Source organism: Brienomyrus brachyistius, unplaced genomic scaffold, assembly GCF_023856365.1.
Source record: "Brienomyrus brachyistius isolate T26 unplaced genomic scaffold, BBRACH_0.4 scaffold355, whole genome shotgun sequence".
NCBI lineage: Eukaryota > Metazoa > Chordata > Actinopteri > Osteoglossiformes > Mormyridae > Brienomyrus > Brienomyrus brachyistius.
In genome coordinates this window covers 32,501-37,500 of record NW_026042630.1, presented here as the reverse complement: position 1 = coordinate 37,500, position 5,000 = coordinate 32,501, and the positions used below count along the sequence as shown (strand labels likewise).

The 5,000-nt window shown below is 56.4% G+C and overlaps 10 non-coding genes across 10 annotated transcripts; all 10 read left to right on the top strand.

The window, feature by feature from the left end:
- The first annotated feature begins 356 nt into the window (after positions 1–356).
- LOC125728775 (U5 spliceosomal RNA) lies at positions 357–471 on the top strand. The gene has a single exon (XR_007389354.1). It is a non-coding gene; the product is annotated as a U5 spliceosomal RNA (small nuclear RNA).
- A 199-nt stretch (positions 472–670) lies between these two features.
- LOC125728654 (U2 spliceosomal RNA) lies at positions 671–861 on the top strand. The gene has a single exon (XR_007389233.1). It is a non-coding gene; the product is annotated as a U2 spliceosomal RNA (small nuclear RNA).
- A 435-nt stretch (positions 862–1,296) lies between these two features.
- LOC125728709 (U5 spliceosomal RNA) lies at positions 1,297–1,410 on the top strand. The gene has a single exon (XR_007389288.1). It is a non-coding gene; the product is annotated as a U5 spliceosomal RNA (small nuclear RNA).
- Positions 1,411–1,610: 200 nt separating this feature from the next.
- On the top strand, positions 1,611–1,801 carry LOC125728668 (U2 spliceosomal RNA). Its single transcript, XR_007389248.1, has one exon. It is a non-coding gene; the product is annotated as a U2 spliceosomal RNA (small nuclear RNA).
- A 434-nt stretch (positions 1,802–2,235) lies between these two features.
- On the top strand, positions 2,236–2,348 carry LOC125728774 (U5 spliceosomal RNA). Its single transcript, XR_007389353.1, has one exon. It is a non-coding gene; the product is annotated as a U5 spliceosomal RNA (small nuclear RNA).
- A 199-nt stretch (positions 2,349–2,547) lies between these two features.
- LOC125728665 (U2 spliceosomal RNA) lies at positions 2,548–2,741 on the top strand. Its single transcript, XR_007389244.1, has one exon. It is a non-coding gene; the product is annotated as a U2 spliceosomal RNA (small nuclear RNA).
- A 440-nt stretch (positions 2,742–3,181) lies between these two features.
- On the top strand, positions 3,182–3,295 carry LOC125728776 (U5 spliceosomal RNA). The gene has a single exon (XR_007389356.1). It is a non-coding gene; the product is annotated as a U5 spliceosomal RNA (small nuclear RNA).
- Positions 3,296–3,493: 198 nt separating this feature from the next.
- LOC125728803 (U2 spliceosomal RNA) lies at positions 3,494–3,685 on the top strand. The gene has a single exon (XR_007389382.1). It is a non-coding gene; the product is annotated as a U2 spliceosomal RNA (small nuclear RNA).
- Positions 3,686–4,120: 435 nt separating this feature from the next.
- Positions 4,121–4,235, top strand: LOC125728769 (U5 spliceosomal RNA). The gene has a single exon (XR_007389349.1). It is a non-coding gene; the product is annotated as a U5 spliceosomal RNA (small nuclear RNA).
- A 199-nt stretch (positions 4,236–4,434) lies between these two features.
- Positions 4,435–4,626, top strand: LOC125728634 (U2 spliceosomal RNA). Its single transcript, XR_007389214.1, has one exon. It is a non-coding gene; the product is annotated as a U2 spliceosomal RNA (small nuclear RNA).
- Positions 4,627–5,000: the final 374 nt, after the last annotated feature.

Sequence of the window (5,000 nt, the reverse complement as noted above, 5' to 3'; positions counted from 1 at the left end):
CAGCCGGTGTCGTGAGGGACCGACTCTGTCCGTGCCGCCGGTCCCCGCTTCCCTCCGTTTTTCTTTTTTTTTTTTTTTTTTTTTTTTTTTTTAAATCATAAAAAAAAAAAAAGCACGGTCATGATATGCTCTCTGAGGGTTGGGCAGCTGTGCTGAGGTAAGGCAGGCCGTCATCTTTGCCTTTTGAATTTTCTCTCATGTCTGTTTACGTGATTGCTGATCTTTCAGATGCCAGGAGGACAGGGAGGAGTCGGGGCCCCGAGGCCGGTGGCTGCGACGCCCCCGAGAATTCAACCCCGAGCGGGGGCGTCACGGAGGCCCGGCTAGCGGCCACCTGCTGAGCGACGGCTCTGCATCGACTCGGGTCTCTCTTCATCCCCGTATAAATCTTTCGCCTTTTACTAAAGATTTCCGTGGAGAGGGATAGCGATGAGTTCACTGTATTTTTGGAGGCTCTGCGCAAGCAGAGCTGCACCGCCGCTGTATCAAAGTAAGACTGTGCCCGGCTTAGCGGCCGGCTCTATCTGCCCAGTGGCGTGTTTCTGGGATCCTCTGGGATCGTGCGTGGTCTCGCCGGGCGCCACCTCCCAGAGAGGCTGGCGAGGACCCAGCCGCGCCGGCTCCGTCGGCGTCCCGCATGCCGGAGCCCGGCGGGGCGCAGTCTGCGGGCATCGCTTCTCGGCCTTTTGGCTAAGATCAAGTGTAGTATCTGTTCTTATCAGTTTAATATCTGATACGTCCCCCATGGAGGGGACCACATATTAAACGATTTTTGGAACAGGGAGCCGGAAGTGGGGCTTGCCCCGTCCGCTCCACGCATCGACCCGGTATTGCAGTGTTTCTGGGAACGGTGCACCTCTACTGCCCCCTGCTGTTGAAAGACAGAGCTGATCGGTGTTCCGCTTATCAGACCGAGAGCCTGCGCCGCTTGTCAGGCGATCAGCCGGTGTCGTGAGGGACCGACTCTGTCCGTGCGCCGGTCCCCGCTTCCCTCCGTTTTTCTTTTTTTTTTTTTTTTTTTTTTTTTTTTTTAAATCATAAAAAAAAAAAAAGCACGGTCATGATATGCTCTCTGAGGGTTGGGCAGCTGTGCTGAGGTAAGGCAGGCCGTCATCTTTGCCTTTTGAATTTTCTCTCATGTCTGTTTACGTGATTGCTGATCTTTCAGATGCCAGGAGGACAGGGAGGAGTCGGGGCCCCGAGGCCGGTGGCTGCGACGCCCCCGAGAATTCAACCCCGAGCGGGGGCGTCACGGAGGCCCGGCTAGCGGCCACCTGCTGAGCGACGGCTCTGCATCGACTCGGGTCTCTCTTCATCCCGTATAAATCTTTCGCCTTTTACTAAAGATTTCCGTGGAGAGGGATAGCGATGAGTTCACTGTATTTTTGGAGGCTCTGCGCAAGCAGAGCTGCACCGCCGCTGTATCAAAGTAAGACTGTGCCCGGCTTAGCGGCTCGGCTCTATCTGCCCAGTGGCGTGTTTCTGGGATCCTCTGGGATCGTGCGTGGTCTCGCCGGGCGCCACCTCCCAGAGAGGCTGGCGAGGACCCAGCCGCGCCGGCTCCGTCGGCGTCCCGCATGCCGGAGCCCGGCGGGGCGCAGTCTGCGGGCATCGCTTCTCGCCTTTTGGCTAAGATCAAGTGTAGTATCTGTTCTTATCAGTTTAATATCTGATACGTCCCCCATGGAGGGGACCACATATTAAACGGATTTTTGGAACAGGGAGCCGGAAGTGGGGCTTGCCCCGTCCGCTCCACGCATCGACCCGGTATTGCAGTGTTTCTGGGAACGGTGCACCTCTACTGCCCCCTGCTGTTGAAAGACAGAGCTGATCGGTGTTCCGCCTTATCAGACCGAGAGCCTGCGCCGCTTGTCAGGCGATCAGCCGGTGTCGTGAGGGACCGACTCTGTCCGTGCGCCGGTCTCCGCTTCCCTCCGTTTTTCTTTTTTTTTTTTTTTTTTTTTTTTTTTTTAAATCATAAAAAAAAAAAAGCACGGTCATGATATGCTCTCTGAGGGTTGGGCAGCTGTGCTGAGGTAAGGCAGGCCGTCATCTTTGCCTTTTGAATTTTCTCTCATGTCTGTTTACGTGATTGCTGATCTTTCAGATGCCAGGAGGACAGGGAGGAGTCGGGGCCCCGAGGCCGGTGGCTGCGACGCCCCCGAGAATTCAACCCCGAGCGGGGGCGTCACGGAGGCCCGGCTAGCGGCCACCTGCTGAGCGACGGCTCTGCATCGACTCGGGCTCTCTTCATCCCGTATAAATCTTTCGCCTTTTACTAAAGATTTCCGTGGAGAGGGATAGCGATGAGTTCACTGTATTTTTGGAGGCTCTGCGCAAGCAGAGCTGCACCGCCGCTGTATCAAAGTAAGACTGTGCCCGGCTTAGCGGCCGCTCTATCTGCCCAGTGGCGTGTTTCTGGGATCCTCTGGGATCGTGCGTGGTCTCGCCGGGCGCCACCCTCCCAGAGAGGCTGGCGAGGACCCAGCCGCGCCGGCTCCGTCGGCGTCCCGCATGCCGGAGCCCGGCGGGGCGCAGTCTGCGGGCATCGCTTCTCGGCCTTTTGGCTAAGATCAAGTGTAGTATCTGTTCTTATCAGTTTAATATCTGATACGTCCCCCCATGGAGGGGACCACATATTAAACGGATTTTTGGAACAGGGAGCCGGAAGTGGGGCTTGCCCCGTCCGCTCCACGCATCGACCCGGTATTGCAGTGTTTCTGGGAACGGGTGCACCTCTACTGCCCCCTGCTGTTGAAAGACAGAGCTGATCGGTGTTCCGCTTATCAGACCGAGAGCCTGCGCCGCTTGTCAGGCGATCAGCCCGGTGTCGTGAGGGACCGACTCTGTCCGTGCGCCGGTCCCCGCTTCCCTCCGTTTTTCTTTTTTTTTTTTTTTTTTTTTTTTTTTTTTTAAATCATAAAAAAAAAAAAAGCACGGTCCATGATATGCTCTCTGAGGGTTGGGCAGCTGTGCTGAGGTAAGGCAGGCCGTCATCTTTGCCTTTTGAATTTTCTCTCATGTCTGTTTACGTGATTGCTGATCTTTCAGATGCCAGGAGGACAGGGAGGAGTCGGGGCCCCCGAGGCCGGTGGCTGCGACGCCCCCGAGAATTCAACCCCGAGCGGGGGCGTCACGGAGGCCCGGCTAGCGGCCACCCTGCTGAGCGACGGCTCTGCATCGACTCGGGTCTCTCTTCATCCCGTATAAATCTTTCGCCTATTACTAAAGATTTCCGTGGAGAGGGATAGCGATGAGTTCACTGTATTTTTGGAGGCTCTGCGCAAGCAGAGCTGCACCGCGCTGTATCAAAGTAAGACTGTGCCCGCTTAGCGGCCGGCTCTATCTGCCCCAGTGGCGTGTTTCTGGGATCCTCTGGGATCGTGCGTGGTCTCGCCGGCGCCACCTCCCAGAGAGGCTGGCGAGGGACCCAGCCGCGCCGGCTCCGTCGGCGTCCCGCATGCCGGAGCCCGGCGGGGCGCAGTCTGCGGGCATCGCTTCTCGGCCTTTTGGCTAAGATCAAGTGTAGTATCTGTTCTTATCAGTTTAATATCTGATACGTCCCCCATGGAGGGGACCACATATTAAACGGATTTTTGGAACAGGGAGCCGGAAGTGGGGCTTGCCCCGTCCGCTCCACGCATCGACCCGGTATTGCAGTGTTTCTGGGAACGGTGCACCTCTACTGCCCCCTGCTGTTGAAAGACAGAGCTGATCGGTGTTCCGCTTATCAGACCGAGAGCCTGCGCCGCTTGTCAGGCGATCAGCCGGTGTCGTGAGGGGACCGACTCTGTCCGTGCGCCGGTCCCCGCTTCCCTCCGTTTTTCTTTTTTTTTTTTTTTTTTTTTTTTTTTTTAAATCATAAAAAAAAAAAAGCACGGTCATGATATGCTCTCTGAGGGTTGGGCAGCTGTGCTGAGGTAAGGCAGGCCGTCATCTTTGCCTTTTGAATTTTCTCTCATGTCTGTTTACGTGATTGCTGATCTTTCAGATGCCAGGAGGACAGGGAGGAGTCGGGGCCCCGAGGCCGGTGGCTGCGACGCCCCCGAGAATTCAACCCCCGAGCGGGGGCGTCACGGAGGCCCGGCTAGCGGCCACCTGCTGAGCGACGGCTCTGCATCGACTCGGGTCCTCTCTTCATCCCGTATAAATCTTTCGCCTTTTACTAAAGATTTCCGTGGAGAGGGATAGCGATGAGTTCACTGTATTTTTGGAGGCTCTGCGCAAGCAGAGCTGCACCGCCGCTGTATCAAAGTAAGACTGTGCCCGGCTTAGCGGCCGGCTCTATCTGCCCAGTGGCGTGTTTCTGGGATCCTCTGGGATCGTGCGTGGTCTCGCCGGGCGCCACCTCCCAGAGAGGCTGGCGAGGACCCAGCCGCGCCGGCTCCGTCGGCGTCCCGCATGCCGGAGCCCGGCGGGGCGCAGTCTGCGGGCATCGCTTCTCGGCCTTTTGGCTAAGATCAAGTGTAGTATCTGTTCTTATCAGTTTAATATCTGATACGTCCCCCATGGAGGGGACACATATTAAACGGATTTTTGGAACAGGGAGCCGGAAGTGGGGCTTGCCCCCGTCCGCTCCACGCATCGACCCGGTATTGCAGTGTTTCTGGGAACGGTGCACCTCTACTGCCCCCTGCTGTTGAAAGACAGAGCTGATCGGTGTTCCGCTTATCAGACCGAGAGCCTGCGCCGCTTGTCAGGCGATCAGCCGGTGTCGTGAGGGGACCGACTCTGTCCGTGGCGCCGGTCCCCGGCTTCCCTCCGTTTTTCTTTTTTTTTTTTTTTTTTTTTTTTTTTTTTAAATCATAAAAAAAAAAAAGCACGGTCATGATATGCTCTCTGAGGTTGGGCAGCTGTGCTGAGGTAAGGCAGGCCGTCATCTTTGCCTTTTGAATTTTCTCTCATGTCTGTTTACGTGATTGCTGATCTTTCAGATGCCAGGAGGACAGGGAGGAGTCGGAGGCCCCGAGGCCGGTGGCTGCGACGCCCCCCGAGAATTC